This window comes from Somniosus microcephalus, chromosome 21, assembly GCF_052327205.1.
Source record: "Somniosus microcephalus isolate GS21.2 chromosome 21, FLI_Smic_1.0, whole genome shotgun sequence".
Taxonomy (NCBI): domain Eukaryota; kingdom Metazoa; phylum Chordata; class Chondrichthyes; order Squaliformes; family Somniosidae; genus Somniosus; species Somniosus microcephalus.
The window spans coordinates 46,504,136-46,521,765 of record NC_141007.1 but is presented as its reverse complement, the minus strand read 5'-3'; the positions used below and the strand labels follow the sequence as shown (position 1 = coordinate 46,521,765).

The 17,630-nt window shown below is 47.0% G+C and overlaps 1 protein-coding gene across 1 annotated transcript in view; it reads right to left on the bottom strand.

The window, feature by feature from the left end:
- mgat5b (alpha-1,6-mannosylglycoprotein 6-beta-N-acetylglucosaminyltransferase B) overlaps positions 1 to 17,630 on the bottom strand; it is a 1,090,939-nt gene that overhangs the window by 432,200 nt on the left and 641,109 nt on the right. The window lies entirely within an intron of this gene.

Here is a 17,630-nt window from a genome sequence, read left to right as displayed (position 1 = left end):
ACAACCCTCAGCCAGTAGAGTGCCTGCAGAATTCAAACCTACTGCTGCGTCTGCTGCCTGGCTAGACAGTCACAAATTGTGGCACATTCCTTTATGTGCTAAAATGAACAACTGGATCAATGTGAAAAAGGCTAGAGTTCATTATTAGTAGAAAGTAGAAAGAACAATTTCAGACCAGAACCTCGCTGTTAAACCAAAACAATACACATCAGGATTTCAGCAATCCACTGGATACCAAAGCTTTTTTTAAGGTCAGGAAATGACTAAGTCAGTATTTGATGAGCCTACACAAATGATTCATATGGCAGCGACACCACGGGCTCGATTTTGCCATTGGGGCGGGCTGGGGGCGTGTCAGCTGCTTTTCGTGTTAGCCACCGACTCCAATTTGATGTGGGAAAAATATGCGATTTTCCCCTAAATGGGCAATTGATTTCCAGCGTGTGGGAACCCCTGGCCCACTTAGTCTTTCCATCCTGAAAGTCGCCTCCGATGATGTCATCAATGCTGCTGGATTGAAGGCCTGCAAGCAGCCTTGCTTCTTCTGCAGACTGCAAACCTTATGCCCTTTGCTGTGATAGATTCCTCCAGCCAATATGTCCAGCAGTAGGCCAAAGTTTGCACCAAGGTTCGATGATGCCGCCCTGCAAGCTCTGGTGGAGGGAGCAAGAGGAAATAAGGAGGTGCTCTTCCCTTCCTCAGGCTGTGTGGATGCAAGTGGCCCAGGAGGTCAACTCGTTGTCTATGTGCCGCAGAACCTGGATTCAGTGCAGGAAGAGGTTTCATGACCATCTGCGCACTGGAAAAGTGAGTATGACTTTCCCATCACCCTCAATCTGATCCCCATTGCCTCTCCTCACCAGCACTCAGCTTTGACAACCTCTTCCTTCACATCCCACTTGACACTGACATCCCTGCACCCTTACCCATTCCCTCTCTCTCTATGGTCACATTCACCTAACTATTGGACTATGCAGCCCTCACACTCCCTATCACTGTGATGCTATGAAAACAACTTACAACACACAGGGAGGGCCCTTGGTCTTGCCACCTCACTCCATTTTTGTCTCCTTCTAACCATCAATGATATGGATTCTCTACACTCACCCCTTCATTCTCATTCAAACTCCACCTGTCTCCCTCATTGCAGGAAAAGAGAGCTCTCAATAAGAGGGAAAGAACGAGGACAGGAGGAGTGCCACCCTCAGTAGCCCAGCTTACCCCCTGGGAGGAGGCGGCCCTGGAGGCCATGGGAGTGGAGGAGGATGCACAAGTGGGGGATGGACAGACGGGTGCATCACAGCAAGCTGGTGACAGAATAGTTTATCATCTCTCTCATTGACATTGCATGAGTCACTGATAATGATTCTGATGCTCTAACAGATTTACTTTTGATTATCTACAATATGCAATGTGCATGTAACCTTGGCCTCACATCTCTGACTCTTTACTTTACTCCCCCACAGGACCATCGAAAGCCCCCGTCCCCACTATCCAGGAGGAACAGCCTGAGCCTCCAACCTCCTCAGAGGAAGCTGCAACCTCTGAGGGCGCAGCGTCAGCAGAATTCAGCGCACCCAGCACCAGCACAAACACTCACACCTCGGTGGTACCTTCGCGAGATAGTGCAGTGTTGTCACCTGGTGTATCACAGCTCACAAGTGAGCATCAGCAGATGGTGGAGACAGGGACAGCAGTGGAGAGTCCTAGTCGGAGGGCGCAGGACTCTGCCAGCTCGGCTCAGCTGCATGTCGAGCCTCTGCCTCCGGGTCCATCCAGAAGAAGAGCGGTGCTGGAACTCTAGGAAGAGGTGCAGGAGTCTCTGACAGGCTTTGTCTCCAGGGTCGCTGCGAGTGTGGAGCGAATGGAGGAGTCCATCGCTAACATGAGCAGAGCTTTTGTGGAGGCGTCGGCGCATGAACGCATCACCACGGAAAGGATGGCTACCTCCGTGGAAAGGATGGCTACCTCCATGGTAAGGCTGGCTACCGTAGAGGAGAGGATGGCTATGGTAGAGGAGAGAATGGCTACGTCCATGGAGGAGCTTAGTCGGCAGGGTATGGAAAACATGGTATTTGTTCAGAATAGACTGACATCTCTTGAGGAGCGATGGTCAGCTCTTGAACAAACAAACCAGACCTTCAGGCAAGTCCTCGGGAGTAGGACTACCAGTACAGAAACGGGTCCTCATGGCCCCCCTGAATTGCAGCAAGGTGCCGTCAAGCCACTTGCTAGCTCTGAAGTGGGGCTGACCCATGAGAGGGATGTTGGTGGCAGACAACAAAGAAGTGGGGGCTCCTCTCCAAGCGCTCACACGACCATGCCACTGCAGAGCCCTCGGTTAGAGCCCTACCAGAGTCCCCACCCAACTGAGATCGGCGTCTCAACCCCTGCACAGCCGCAAAGCAGCAGACTGTTGCCAAGCTCTCACAGGTTCGCAACCCCAGAGGACACTTGCCAAAGGTGTCGAGACAGGAGCAGCAAGAAAGTGAGTAAGGGGCCTCCACATCTGCTGAAGCCCCGGGGAATCACCACGTAGGAGCACACGTAAGAGGAAGATAATGCACAAGTAGTCACAAGGGTAGTCACTTGGGTGAAATGTTATGTTTAATGTTGAAAAGTTGGTTATTGTCAATAAAAATTCTGATGTCAACTGTTGCAGTTGTGACATCTGTCATATCACTAATGGGACTTCCACACTGAGGGCTTAAGATGACTTGCAATTGTCAGTATGGTGGTCAGAGTGGTAGAAACCGCAGGTTCTTGGCCATTGTCGATGCTCTGGTAAGAAGCTGTGAGGCAAAAGTGCTTGATTGGCTAGGCTAAGCAAATCTGGCCAAGATGAGTGCATGCCTTGCATCCCGGCCAGCAATGTGCTCGCATGCTGCTGGCGCTGGTTGATGCGCCTCTGCAAGCTGGTCGTTGTCACTCTCCTCCTCCTCCTCATCCTCTCCTCATCTGAGGAGGCTATGTGATGAGCCACTTATTCCTCAGGCATCTGCAAGCCACAATGCTGTGCCATGCTGTGAATTGCACAGCGAACCACAATGATTCTGGAGACCCTGGCTGCTGAGTACTGCAGGGCTCCACCTGATCTATCCAGGCATCTGAAGTGCATCTTCAGCAAGCCGATGGTTTGCTCGATTATGGATCTGGTGGAAATGTGGCTCGAGTTGTAGCACTCCTCAGCTTCGTTTGATGGCCTCCTCAACGGCGTCATTAGTCACGTCTTCAGGGGATAGCCCTTGTCTCCAAGTAGCCATCCGTTAAGTTGGTCTGGCGGACTAAAGAGCGGAGGCACACTAGACTGGCGCAGGATGAAGGAGTCATGGCAACTGCCAGGGTACTTACCACAAACATGCAAAATTTCCTTCTTGTGGTCACACACCAGCTGTACGTTGAGGGAGTGGAAGCCCTTGCGGTTGACAAAAATACCTGGATTGTGATGGGGTGCCTTAAGGGCCACGTGTGCAGTCAACGAGACCCTGCACCCTTGGAGAGCCTGCCAGATTCTCAAACCCAACCGCACGCGCAGTTACACTGGCTTGATCCTTGGAGAAATGGATGTGATTGTGTGCGATGGCAAAGAGGGCATCGGTTACCTGCGTGATGCAAGTGTGTGCAGCCACCTGGGAGATGCTGCTGATGTCTGCTGCTGATCCCTGGAATGAGCCTGAAGCAAAAAAGTTGAGTGCGGTGGTGATTTTGACAGCCACTGATAAGGGGTGTCCACCTGCTCCTCTGGGCTCCAGGTCTTGTTGCAGCATTACGCAGATGTCCCCCACTACTTCTCGCGAAAGCCTGAGCCTCCTTTGGCACTGCTGCTCAGTCATGTTGAGGTAGCTGATATTCTGTCTGTAGGCCCTGTTTGGGGGATATCTCCTGCGCCGATGGGCTTCCATGCGCTGGCGCCTTCTGGCCTGTGCAGCTTCAGGTGGGTGAGCAGCAGCTTGGAGCTCCTGCTGTTGCTCCTGCAGTTGGTGCTGCTGTTGTTCAGGGTTCTGCTGCTGCCACGGCTGGTCTTCATCCGAATCTGATGTCCAGGAGGAAAGGAAATAAATTGTTCCCATTCTTCTGGTATATACCTCAGTTGAGGAAGTGCTCATTCAAGGTGGAGAGAGGGGTTTCCCAGGAGGTCACACTGGAGATGGGTGTCAGGCTCCAAACTTCCACAACAATGAGTATGCCTGTTAAAAGTTCGCCCAGGCCTGAGACAACAAAGTTCTGCCACCTGCAAATGATCATTGGTGAAAATTCCTTTTTAATGGTGGAGCTGCAGCTATTAGTAAGCAATCCACTTGTGCTGCCACCAGGTTTCACTGACGTGTTTCAGAGGAGGTGTGCAGCACGTGGGGAAACTGTTAAAATCAGAAAGGCCTCTCAAAATGGGATTATAGAGGCACTTAACTGGTTGTTAAGGGCCTTAAGGGCCTATCCTGCCTCTTGGAGGCGGGATGGAGACGGGGTCAGAAAACTCGCATGTGGGAAAATTGCTCGGAGGCGGGATGGAGGCGGGATGGAGGCGGGATGGGGCCCGCCCACCAGTTTTTGCGATTTTAACACCTCACACGCCTCCAATCCCGTCTCCTTGGGCCTGGCAAAATCGAGCCCCATGAGTCAGCTGTGTGGTTTTATCTAACACCGACCAATAATCAAAAATGAAAGATGACATGATTTGGAAAAGAGAGTAGATAAAATGATTGCAGTGCTACCTTTTTTGTATATTGGGAAACCTAATCAACACAATCTTTAGTATGATTAGGGACTTTATACAGGAAACTGTGTGATATCCGGCACCGACGGGACCGGCGTGTTGCCGATCTATCAAAACTGCCGGACATACAAAGTTAATGTTGAAGCATACGGAGGTTTTCATCTCCGTATCTGACAACAAACACTGTTGCTTAGCAACAGCTTCTAAAGAGTCGGCTGCAGCTGCAAGCGTCTCTAGCTGAAGCTGTTGCTATAGCTACAGACCTTGCAGTGCCTGACTGGGGAAAAAAAAGAACGAAAACTAAAAAAACTTATAGGAAACGGCTCCTGATTTTTGCCGTTAGATCGAGTATTCCGGACATACAACCTCCGGATAAACCAAAGTTTCCTGTAAGTCACTCTAGCCAGGCAGCTCTTTAACAAGTACCAACCCATTCGCCAGCTCAACATTAAAGGATGTAAATTACAGTTGACACAAAGGATTATGAAATTTGGGAATGTGGCTTAGCGCATGTTTTCTGATTGCTCAATGCATTGACCCATATGGCTGGCAGCAAAAGGAGCATTCCATGTGCTAAAGTGCACAATGTTGGCAAAATATTACTTAATCCTATTCATACTAACTTGATTGACTGTTGAAGGGGGGAACAAATTATGTTGGTCAGATTCAAAATGCACTGAGACAGCATCTGTTGTAAAGAGGCTACCCCAGGAAGCAACTGATTTTGACAGAAGGCTGTCTATATACTCAGTACAATGGGGATTGCATTCAGTGCTCCTCTGGCACCGGACTTGGTTCAGGAAGAGGAGCAACAGCAAGAACGGGCTGCCAGAGTGGCAAGGTGACACTATCGATAGCCAGCATTACGCAAGACATCAGGTGTACTCTCCCAGGCACACCTACTTGGACTTACTGAAAATAAATGCCTCAGAAGAAAGGACTTTATAGGAAGGCAGTAACCAAGCTGTGCCATTTTATACAGCAGCATTTGCAATCTAGGTGGCACTGTCATTGCCCATCAAAGTCAATGTGACCCTCAATATTTATGCTTCTAGCTTCCTTCCTTCCTGGCTAACACTTGGGACATCTGCAGTTTTATGCAGCCCACTGCCCACAGATGCATCAAAGAAGTGACTGATGCTTTTTTCAGGAGAGCCAGCACCTTTATAACATTCACCGCTGAACAGCAGCTGAGTGAGAGGGCTGCACAATTTCATTCCACTGCTGACTTTCCACAAGTACTATGGCTGAATGATTGTACCCTTGCAGCTGCTAAGGCCCCATCCATAACACTGTGGCCTACATTAACAGAAAATGGATCACTGAATGTCCAGCTAATCTGCTACCACCACAGCAGAATCATTCCGGTTCAATGCCCTGGTTCGATGTAGCAGCCACAAAGCATTTATTTCACATCAGCCTTATCTGAAGAGGAAGCTAGACTGGAAAGATGACTTCTGGAAGTCCAGGGCTATCCTCTTCATCCCCAGCTAATAACACCCTTGCACCAGCCATAGAAAGAAGCATAGCATAGATACAAGACACATGTGGCTTCTAAGATCATTATTGAGATGATCACTGGCATCTTGAACCAGCACTTCAGGTGTCTGAACAGATTGGGGCGCATTAAAGTATAGCAACCCAGGGTTTCCAGGGTCATTATGTTGCACTGCATGCTACTTAGGTTTAGAGCTCAATTCTACAGCACGTTTTACAGAGTACACAGCTGGCTTGGCTTTCCCAGTGCCATTTCAGCTGTTTAACGGGATCCTAATTGCAGCTCACAGATGACTGAGGACTAGTGCTGCACCCTCTTGATTTGCTGGCCCACTGTGCGGGATGGAAAGTCCACAGTTTTGCCCACGGACTGAAAACAGCAAAATCTAGACAATTAGGAATAAATTTACCTGGAAACTTTTAGTATTCCACAGCTAACCTCTGAATAGCATACCAACAATAATTTCTAGGTTTAAATGTACTTAAAATAAATTATGTATAAAACATGCTGCAAAACGTGTGGGAGCATATAAGCCTAGATTGAAGTTATGACAATATTGATCAAAAATTGGCAGATAGGGAAACCTCTTTGGTAACTTGTTAAGAGCAAAATCTCTATAAAGCTGGAATTCTAAAATCAGATACATTTTCATTGAATTAAAACACCCAGTAATACTCTCCAATAATATTTTTATTGCAGTAATATTTAACACAGTAGTTGATCATTTTGAGAGAGAATGATGATATGTCCATAGAGAGGCCACTTAAAATTAACATTTTTTCTAAATCATAAACTCTTTTTTTTGCAAAACTTCAGCATCAGATTTTTCATACAGTGGAGCAATTTGCAAAACACTGCAACTATTTCTGTTTAAATTAAGGTAAATTTTATTAAATGGCTGAATTCATCATTGAAAAAACACCAGACCACCTGTGCCTCTGTATTAAAACCAGGGTTTCAGTACATTTTGGCCAGTTTAGCATAGCTGAACATGTTCTGGCGTATTTCTGGGAATATCGCAATATTCACATGGATTTTATGGAAACAACTTTTGTCCCATTGCATTAATAGCTGCATCATTTAACAAATAAAGTTAACTAATGTTGGAATTTTTTGAACTTCATTAGTTATGCTACTGAGAATTAGTCACTATAAATTGGCATGAGACAACGTCCACCATAAATTAATTTGAACAACAGCTGGACAAAAATAAATCACCTTAAAAAAGCATGTAGATTTACAGCTTGCTGTCTAATGATTTGCTGTGTGAAATTTTTTGGCTGGATTTAAATACGCAAAATCCTTGGGTCCATGGATGGCCAATGTTGTACTTATCCCCTTGGGATGAGCGAAATAATTGATTTAGAAAATGATTTGGCTGAAAAATAATATGGAAGATAAAACATAAAAAAAGGGCCAGTAACATGAGGAAGGATATGTTGCAGTCCTGGAAAGAGAGTTCCAGAGGAAGTAAATTGAGAAACAGAACCTCAAAACTCGCTACCAGTACAGGAACAGCAAGATTAGCTAATAAATGGATGGCTAGAGGCACTGTGTATTGGGAAAGAGTTCAGATTCCTGGGGCAACAGGAGCAGTTCTGGAGCTGTACTGATGTGACAGTCTGCACCTCAACAGAGTTGGGTCTGATATTGTATGGTGGAGGTTAAGTAGAACTGTGGGGGCAGGGTTTAAACCAATATGGTAGAGGTGGAGAAAAATTAGAATAGAGTAGGCAGCTTAGAAGGGAAGGGAAGTTTTACGTATATAGGTAATTAGAAAGTAGGACAGATCATTGGGAGTGACGAGCTAAATCCCAGTAGCAGGGACAGTTGTGCAGTGGGAGTGGAACACATTGCTCTCTCAGGATGACAGCCCATTTACACCCTCACCACCCCTCATCTAATGCCCACCCTGGTGTCAGAAAGCCAGTTGGGCCAGACTCTTCCAGCAGCCGCTGCTGAGTTGCTGCAGTCTGCAGCCGGGCCTTCTTAGGCCCGAGCTCCTAGAGGTTCCAACAAGAGCATCTCAAGGACCCTAGTCTAAGCCATAGCAGTTTTCCACCTCCCATTCTAAAGCCACTGATGGAACACCTCGTAGGAGTAGTAGTGTAGGTAAGAGATCACTCCATTCCTTCTACCCTGGTTTCATACAAATCGCAACATCCACACAATCAATTCCCATCATTATTTTAAAAACTTGGGTCATGTTCCTCATCTCTTTTCCGCTGAAAATAAATTTTATCTCCTTACCCTCTCTGTCATTCAATGATCTCAAACCTCAGAAAACCTTCCACTGAATTCTCTCTGCTGCCTCTACAACTTTTCATAAGTAACATGGCAACAACAGGATACAATAATATGTTCACTGATATCTTATATAGTGGCAGTATCACATAATTGATCTTGCATTCCGTTGATTTGCTTATGCACCCCAATATTGGCCCAGTAATTCGGGTCCCAACGTGTGAGTAAGCACCGTGTACTCACGCGTGGGCCCGATGGATGTGCCGGTTTTCCGCGGAAAACCGGCATTTCCTTTCCTCTGAACCAAGGGGTTCAGAGGTCGAATGCGTGCGCGCAGGTGTCTGCGCGTGCGCGCTGAAATTCCTTTTTTTTTACAGGGTTGCCCGTGCGATAAGGCCTCCAGTTTTTACGCGAGAAAAAAGCAGACGTAAGTACTTAGTTTTAAAAGGTAAGTGGTCTATTAATTAAAGTTAGAATTTTTTTTCCACAGGTTTATTATTTTTAAAGGCTTTACAGTAAGGTAAATGTATTTTTAGACCCGATTTGTTAAAAAATTATTTTTTTCAAAAATTTGAATAATTGTTTAAATTAGTTTTTTTACAGTTATTAATAGTTCATTTAATTAGTGGGATTTTTTAAAACTTTTATTTGAAGTTTAAGTACTGTTTTGGGCGCCCGGAGTTTTCATGAGTTTGACAGTCCTTACTATCAAACTCATGAGTGAACTTTTGCAACCTCCGATTGGTTGCCCAGTGCTCACATGATCCCAGCCGGCTCATCAAACTAACTACGCTGCTGGATCATGCAAGCACAGCGCGCCGGGAGCTGAACCGGGCCACTGACAGGAAATCCACGCAGGGCCAGGCTTCACATGTCGGCGCGCTATGTAAGTGTAGTTCGGGGGCTTGCACCCACGGGAAGCCCCCGACACCAATTTCTGGGCCATTTTGTCTGAATTTGCAACAGTACTGCACCGTAATAGCACTCAGTGTTTCACAGTATTACACACAACTCTCTTTCCTGACTCATTTTATTGAATACTACTTTTACTATTGTAATTATATTGATATTGCATATAGATTTAATATTGGTGAATGTACCAGCCATACAGATAAACAAGGCTGAATGCTGGTTGGAACTTTATGGTTACAGAGCTTATGAAGCTGTGGAAGTGTCATACCAAGGATGACAATGAGTTGTTAATGTGGGGTATAGGTTGGATTGATGTTCTGAAATCTTGCTCGATTTACCTAAGAGGTGTAAAGTGAGACTTGCAGAGCCTTCATAACCTGGGATATGAGTTTAGGAGGATAGCATAGATTTTAATATGTCTGTGGAAGGAACAGGCTTGACAGGCTGAATGACCCTTGCTTCTTCCCTATCTTCTCATCTCTATATTAAGTCCTTGTAGATCTCTTTGAATTGTATTGCTTTCCTCCAAACATCATCCTTTCCTATGCAGCTGATCATTTGCACTTTTAGATATTCTGCTGTTAATACCATCAGCGGTGTCACTTATCCAAGTTGTGAACAGCACAGGAGCCAGATCTGGTCCCTGGGGCACACACCACCAGTTATAGCTGCCCATTCAGAACTATTATTAATAATCATTATCATTTTGTTTCTATTGTTTCGCTAATTAAATATATTTCCTCTCTTGTCCCAAGATCTTTCACTTTTACCACAAATCTCTTGGGAAGAACCTTATCAGATGTCATTTAAAAGTCAAGCTATACAACATTCATCACATTATCATTGCCATCAAATAATTCCCATAAATTTGATAGGTGTTTCCTGTCTTTGACAAACTTGTCTTAGATTGAAATTATTGCCCATACGTGTATTAAATGCACTTGAATTGTTTCATTCTTTTCAACCATAGGTTAACAAACTATAATACTCAAAAGTAAGGTTTTGTGACTTGCAAAACTTTTAAAGCCCAGATCTTGAACACACAATGACTCATCTTCTTCTTCTTAGGCAGTCCCTCGGAACCGAGGATGACTTGCATCCACATTAAAAATGAGTTCTCAGGTGACTGATGAGTCCAATGCGGGACCTACAGTCTCTGTCACAGGTGGGGCAGACGGTGGTTGAAGGGGCAGGTGGGTGGGGAGCTTGGGTTCACATGCGCTGCTTGCGCTTGGCTTCCGCTTGCTCCTGGCGAAGTGACTCGAGGTGTTCGGCGCCTTCCCGGATGCCTCTCCTCCACTTTGTACGGTCTTGGGCCAGGGATTCCCAGGTGTCGGTGGGGATGTTGCACTTTTTCCAAGGAGGCTTTGAGAGTGTCCTTGAAGCATTTCCTCTGCCCACCTGGGGCTCTCTTGCCGTATCGGAGCTCCGGGTAGAGCGCTTGTTTTGGGAGTCTCATATTGGGCATGCGGATGATGTGACCCGTCCATCGGAGCTGATTGAGTGTGGTCAAAGCTTCGATGCTGGCGATGTTGGCCTGATCGAGAACACGGACGTTGGTTGTGCTGCTGCTGGCAAGGGAAGGGAGTGGGGCTGATCGAGGACATTTCTGTTGGAAGGGCAGCAGGCCAAGCTTGAATAGTGGAAATGTGAGGATGGATGAATATTCTGGATTTTTCATGATAATCTTTGGGGATCAAGGAGCATTTATGCAAAACTTTCTTTAGGAAATGAAATGAGTTAAGTAGAGTCTGCGACAAGGTAATCTTATAATCTTGGAATCAGTGGATTTGAATGGTCTCAATGGCCTCTTACCATTCTATTCATCCTTATGTGTTTCTCCGCCTTATTTCTTTCACTGTTCTCAGATACATTCCATCTTTTCATTTTGTCTTATAAATGCTCAATAGCACCAGTTTTTAAAGAACTACTTAATCTATACTTTTTGCATGGACTTAAATGTACCTCCTAATCAGTCCAGGAACGTAAGAAATAGGAGCAGGAGTAGGCCACACAGCCCCTCGAGCCTGCTCTGCCATTCAATAAGATCATGGCTGAACCTCTACATCAACTCCTCTTTCCCACCCTATCCCCATATCCGTTGATTCCCTTACTGCCCAAGAATCTATCGATCTCAGTCTTGAATATACTCAACGACTGAGCCTCCAAAGCCCTCTGGGAGTAGAGAATTCCAAAGATTCACCACCCCCTGAGCGAAGAAATTTCTCCTCATCTCAGTCTGAAATGGCCTGGCCTCTTATCCTGAGACTGTGGCATCTAGTTCTAGACTCCCCAGCCAGGGGAAGCAGCCTCTCAGCATTTACCTTGTCAAGCCCTCTAAGAATTTTATACATTTCAATGACATCACCTCTCATTCTTCTAAACTCCAGAGAATATAGACCCATTCTACTCAATCTTGCCTCATAGGACAGCCCTCTCATTCCACGAATAAATCTAATGAACCTTCGTTGCACCCCCTCTAAGGCAAGTTTATCCTTCCTTAGGTAAGGAGAACAAAACTGTGCACAGTACTCCAGGTGCTGTCTCTCCAAAGCCCTTTATAATTGCAGCAAGACTTCCTTACTCTTATACTCCAACCCCCTTGCAACAAAGGCGAACATACCATTTGCCTTCCTAATTGATTGCTGTACCTGCATGTTAACTTTCTGTGATTCGTGTACAAGGACACCCAAATCTGTACAAGTAAGGACAAACTGTCATTTTTATAATTTAAAACGTATAATTAAAAAAAGCTTCCAGTTTCCACCATATTGATTTACTTTCCACTCTCTTAACTTTAAGGGATTGCATTTATCCTTTTATACCTTGAATGGAATAGTTATTTCTTACTATGCGTCATCTTTTCTTTTCCAAATATTACTTATTACACCTCCTAATACCCCTTGCAATTTATTTTTTTCCAGTCTTTGCTTTACATATTCTCCATCCTTCTGCACTCCCTGTTAACATGACTAATTTAGAAACATTTCATTATTTTCTATTGTGCTATTTGAATTCCCTATAATAAAATAACAATTAAAATGTAATAAAATAAAAATCTCTTCTACACTGGTAATGCGGGGCTTTAATTTAACAGTGCTAGATGCATGCACATGATCTTATCAAACTGAAGACACCCTGGAAGGTTCAAAAAACATCAAAAAAGTGTGTGTTTATTCATCTTACCAGTAGATTGACAAGAAGATGCGAACACAATTGGTTGCTGTTTTTTTAATTATACCACAAAGATTTGGATATTTGCTTTTTGGTTTTCTATTTTTCTTATTAAATACACTAATTATTTATTCATACATTTCTCTTCTCCATGATTGGAGCCCATTAAGGTCTCTGTAATTGAGCTCAACTGTTGTCACTTTACATTTGTGGAATCACAAATTTCCAGAAGTCCAGGTAGGTCTGTCGGTGTTACTAATTTGTTTCAGCAGTGTGCGCAGCATAGCTTGCATTTAATTGTTCCAATGTATTTGAGTTAATGCTGCCACCACATGAATTGAAGACACTCAGTAGCGCTATCTGTATTGCGGGATTCAGTATAGTATTGTACTGGCTATGCTGGGTAGTGATATGATTGGGGAACTATGTATCACGTTTGATGATTGTATTAGCTGTAACTGTAAAGATGGAAGAAAGCTGTATGCTGCACATAGTAATCGTTTGCGCCCTGGATGCAGGAAAGGCCAGACAGTAATTGTACGAACTGAATGGATTGCCTGCTGCAGAGTAATTGTGCATCCTGGATAAAGCAAAGGCTTTTGCAGTTATTGTACACCCTGGATGGATTGCCTATGTTATAGTAACTGTTTACCCTGAAGTAAGAAAGCAGGAACATGAGGGTTAAGTTGTCCCACTAAGGTTCCCAGATCTGGTGTATAGTGAAGCGAATGGAATAGATGGAGCACCAGCTTAGTCTGCATGTGACTGGCCTTAGAGGTGAAGATGAGAAAATAATTGGTGATGATAAATATAGAACTAGAATCATAGAAAGTTACAGCACGGAAGGAGGCCATTTCGGCCTATCGTGTCTGCGCCGGCCAACAAAGAGCTATCCAGCCTAATCCCACTTCCCAGCTCTTGGTCCGTAGCCCTGCAGGTTACAGCATCCCAAGTGCACATCCAAGTACTTTTTAAATGTGGTTAGGGTTCCTGCCTCTACCACCCTTTCAGGCAGTGAGTTCCAGACTCCCACAACTCTCTGGGTGAAGTAATTGCCCCTCAAATCCCCTCTAAACCTTCCCCCAATTACTTTAAATTTGTGACCCCTGGTTTTTGACCCCTCTGCTAAGGGAAATAGGTCCTTTCTATCCACTTTATCTATGCCCCTCATAATTTTATACACCTCAATAAGGTTTCCCCTCAGCCTCCTCTGTTCCAAGGAAAGCAGACCCAGCCTATCCAGTCTTTCCTCATAGCTAAGATTCTCTACTCCCAGCAACATCCTTGTAGATCTCCTCTGTACCCTCTCTAGTGCAATCATATCTTTCCTGTAATGTGGTGATCAGAACTGCATGCAGTACTCTAGCTGAGGCCTAATAATAATAATTCAACTTTATTGTCATTGTACAATGCACAACGAAATGTGATCTTGCAAGCTCCCATGAGTCCAGTACAAATAACATGAACGTTAAACGTAAATAGCACCGTCCTGGGAGAAGCAAAGCCACTGCATCTGTGCGCGCCGCCATTCCATTTCCACCATTCCGACAATCTTCAGCCCAACGCCCGGGCCTGCTCACCAGCCGCCCCTCCCGAGGCTCCTTCCGTGACCTTCTCACCAACCGCCCCTCCTCGGGGCTCCTTCCGTGACCTTCTCACCAACCGCCCCTCCTCGGGGCTCCTTCCGTGACCTTCTGCACCTGGTCTTCCCTGCTGGTCACCCCTCCAGGTACTAACCAGGCCTGGCTCTGCTTAGCTTCCAAGCCTTGCCAGTGACCCTGTCCCTAGTCCCAGGAACTAGTGTTTTATACAGTTGAAGCATAACCCCCCCACTCTTGTATTCTATGCCACGGCTAATAAAGGCAAGCATTCCGTATGCCTTCTTAACCACCTTATCTACTTGGCCTGCTACCTTCAGGGATCTGTGGACATGTACTCCAAGGTCCCTTTGTTCCTCTACACTACTCAGTGTCCTACCATTTAATGTGTATTCACTTTCCTTGTTAGCCCTCCCCAAATGCATTACCTCACACTTCTCTGGATTGAATTCCATTTGCCACTGTTCTGCCCACCTGACTAATTTATTGATATCTTCCGGCAGTCTACAGCTTCCTTCTTCAGTATCAACCACACAGCCGATTTTAGTATCATCTACAAACTTCTTAATCATACCCCCTATATTCAAGTTAAGATCTAAAGCTCATATATAAAGGCAGATTGCATACAGTCCCATCATCATCTGTGTAGTAATGCAGAATAAAGTCTGACAAATCACAGAAGCAAATCCATATATAACACTATACTAGCACAGCAGGTCAGGAGAAAATAGGAACAAATAATGCTGCCTTTAAAACAAATGTAATAAGACTGTACTTCCTAAAATAAAAACATATTCTTCTTCTTAGTTATTGGGATGGTAAACAACCACAGTGTTCCCCTTGTCTTTATATGTAATATAACTGCAATAGATGATGGTAAAACTATTGGAAAAAGTTCTGAGGGACAGGGTGGGCTGGATTTTCCAAGCCCCGAGGAGGCAGGCATGGAGGTGGGACAGCCGGTAAACTTGGAGAAAGTGGGGGCGGATGGCAAAGCCGCCCCCATCCCACCTCCGTGCCCTTTTGCCAGGAGGCGGGAAGATGTGCAGCTTTGGGTCCCGTCTCCTGGAGGCAGGAAAGGCATTTAATCCTTTTAACTGCCTGTTAACAAGTAGTTAACAGGCAGAAAAAAGGATTAGTGCTATTTTACCTTCACAGGTGAAGGCTTCCCAACCTCGGAGAACCCCGCCGGGTTGGAGGAGACGTGAAGGAGGTCTGCGGCGGTCAGAGGCACCTGGAGGTAAGGTGTAGAGGTGAGTGATGGGTGCAAGTGTGGAGTGGTAAGTATGCAAGGTGAGTGATAAGTTTTAAAAAGTGTTCACTTACCTTGTTTTCTTCCTACAACCTTTAGCCGCGGTGGATCGGGAGAGCCGGCATCCTGCTTGTCAATTTCACAGAATGGCTGTTGGAACGTCCATTCCAATTGCCATGTGAAATTTACATATTTGAAAGGTTTGATGAGTCCTCAACACAAGGACTCATCAAACTAAAGAGAAAGTCTGTGTTTGACAACTTCACTGAGCTGTCAAACGCTGACATTTCTTCTTTCAAGAAGTCTTGACAGATAGCACGTCTGACGTTGACATGATCTATCAGTGACTTCCTCCCTAATTGGCCTGCTGTGCCAAGGGGAAAATCCCTCTGAATGGACAAGCGAGGATGGAGGCGGGACATTGTCATGACAAGCAGCTGTCCCACCTCCAACTCACCTCCATTCACAAAATCCAGCCCGATAAATCTTCATTTAGAAAGACACAGATTTAATCAAGGACAGTCAGCATGGATTTGTTACGAGAAGGTCGTGTCTGACTAACTTGATTGAATTTTTTGAAGAGGTAACAATGAATGTAGTGCATTTGATGTAGTGTATATGGATTTTAGCAAGGCTTTTGATAAGGTCCCACATGGCAGACTGGTCACGAAAGTGAAAGCCCATGGGATCCAGGGCAAAGTGGCAAGTTGGATCCAAAATTGGCTCAGAGGCAGGAAGCAAAGGGTAATGGTTGATCGGTGTTTTTGTGACTGGAAGGCTGTTTCCAGTGGGGTTGTGCAGGGCTCAGTACTAGGTCCCTTGCTTTTTGTGGTACAGGTAGACTACCCTTTATCCGGACTCCCGAAAACCGAAACCCTCTAAAAACCGAAGGTTTTTTCGTTCAGCGTAAGTCGTGCGTACGAACGAAAAAACCTTCGGTTTTTAGAGGGTTCCGGTTTCGGAAGTTCAGATAAAGGGTAAGTCGTGCACACGACCCCCCGCCAACCCCCCCGCGCCCCGACAACCGCCGACCCCCCCGCGGACCCCGCCGGCCCCGACAACCGCCGACCCCGCCAGCCCCGACAACCGCCGACCCCCCCGCGGACCCCGCCGGCCCCGACAACCGCCGACCCCCCCGCGGGCCCCGCCGGCCCCGACAACCGCCGACCCCGCCAGCCCCGACAACCGCCGACCCCCCCGCGGACCCCGCCGGCCCCGACAACCGCCGACCCCCCCGCGGGCCCCGCCGGCCCCGACAACCGCCGACCCCGCCAGCCCCGACAACCGCCGACCCCCCCGCGGACCCCGCCGGCCCCGACAACCGCCGACCCCCCCGCGGACCCCGCCGGCCCCGACAACCGCCGACCCCCCCGCGGGCCCCGCCGGCCCCGACAACCGCCGACCCCGCCAGCCCCGACAACCGCCGACCCCCCCGCGGACCCCGCCGGCCCCGACAACCGCCGACCCCCCCGCGGGCCCCGCCGGCCCCGACAACCGCCGACCCCGCCAGCCCCGACAACCGCCGACCCCCCCGCGGACCCCGCCGGCCCCGACAACCGCCGACCCCCCCGCGGGCCCCGCCGGCCCTGACAACCGCCGACCCCGCCAGCCCCGACAACCGCCGACCCCCCCGCGGACCCCGCCGGCCCCGACAACCGCTGACCCCGCCAACCGCCGACCCCCCCGCGGACCCCGCCGGCCCCGACCCTCGCCGACCCCGACTGACTTACGCTGAGCGTCAGCGTAAGTCGTGCGCACGACCCCCCGCGGACCCCCGCCGACCCACCTTCCGAAATCCGAAATTCTCCTTTATCCGAAACTCGGCTGGTCCCGAGGTTTTCGGATAAAGGATAGTCTACCTGTATATATCAATGATTTAGACTTGAATATAGGGGGTATAATTAAGAAGTTTGCAGATGATACTAAAATCGGCTGTGTGGTTGATAATGAAGAAGAAAGCTGTAGACTGCAGAAGATATCAATGAACTGGTCAGGTGGGCAGAACAGTAGCAAATGGAATTCAATCCGGAGAAGTGTGAGGTAATGCATTTGGGGAGGGCTAACAAGGCAAGGGAATACACATTAAATGGTAGGACACTGAGTAGTGTAGAGGAACAAAGGGACCTTGGAGTACATGTCCACAGATCCCTGAAGGTAGCAGGCCAAATAGATAAGGTGGTTAAGAAGGCATACGGAATACTTGCCTTTATTAACCGAGGCATAATAATACAAGAGCAG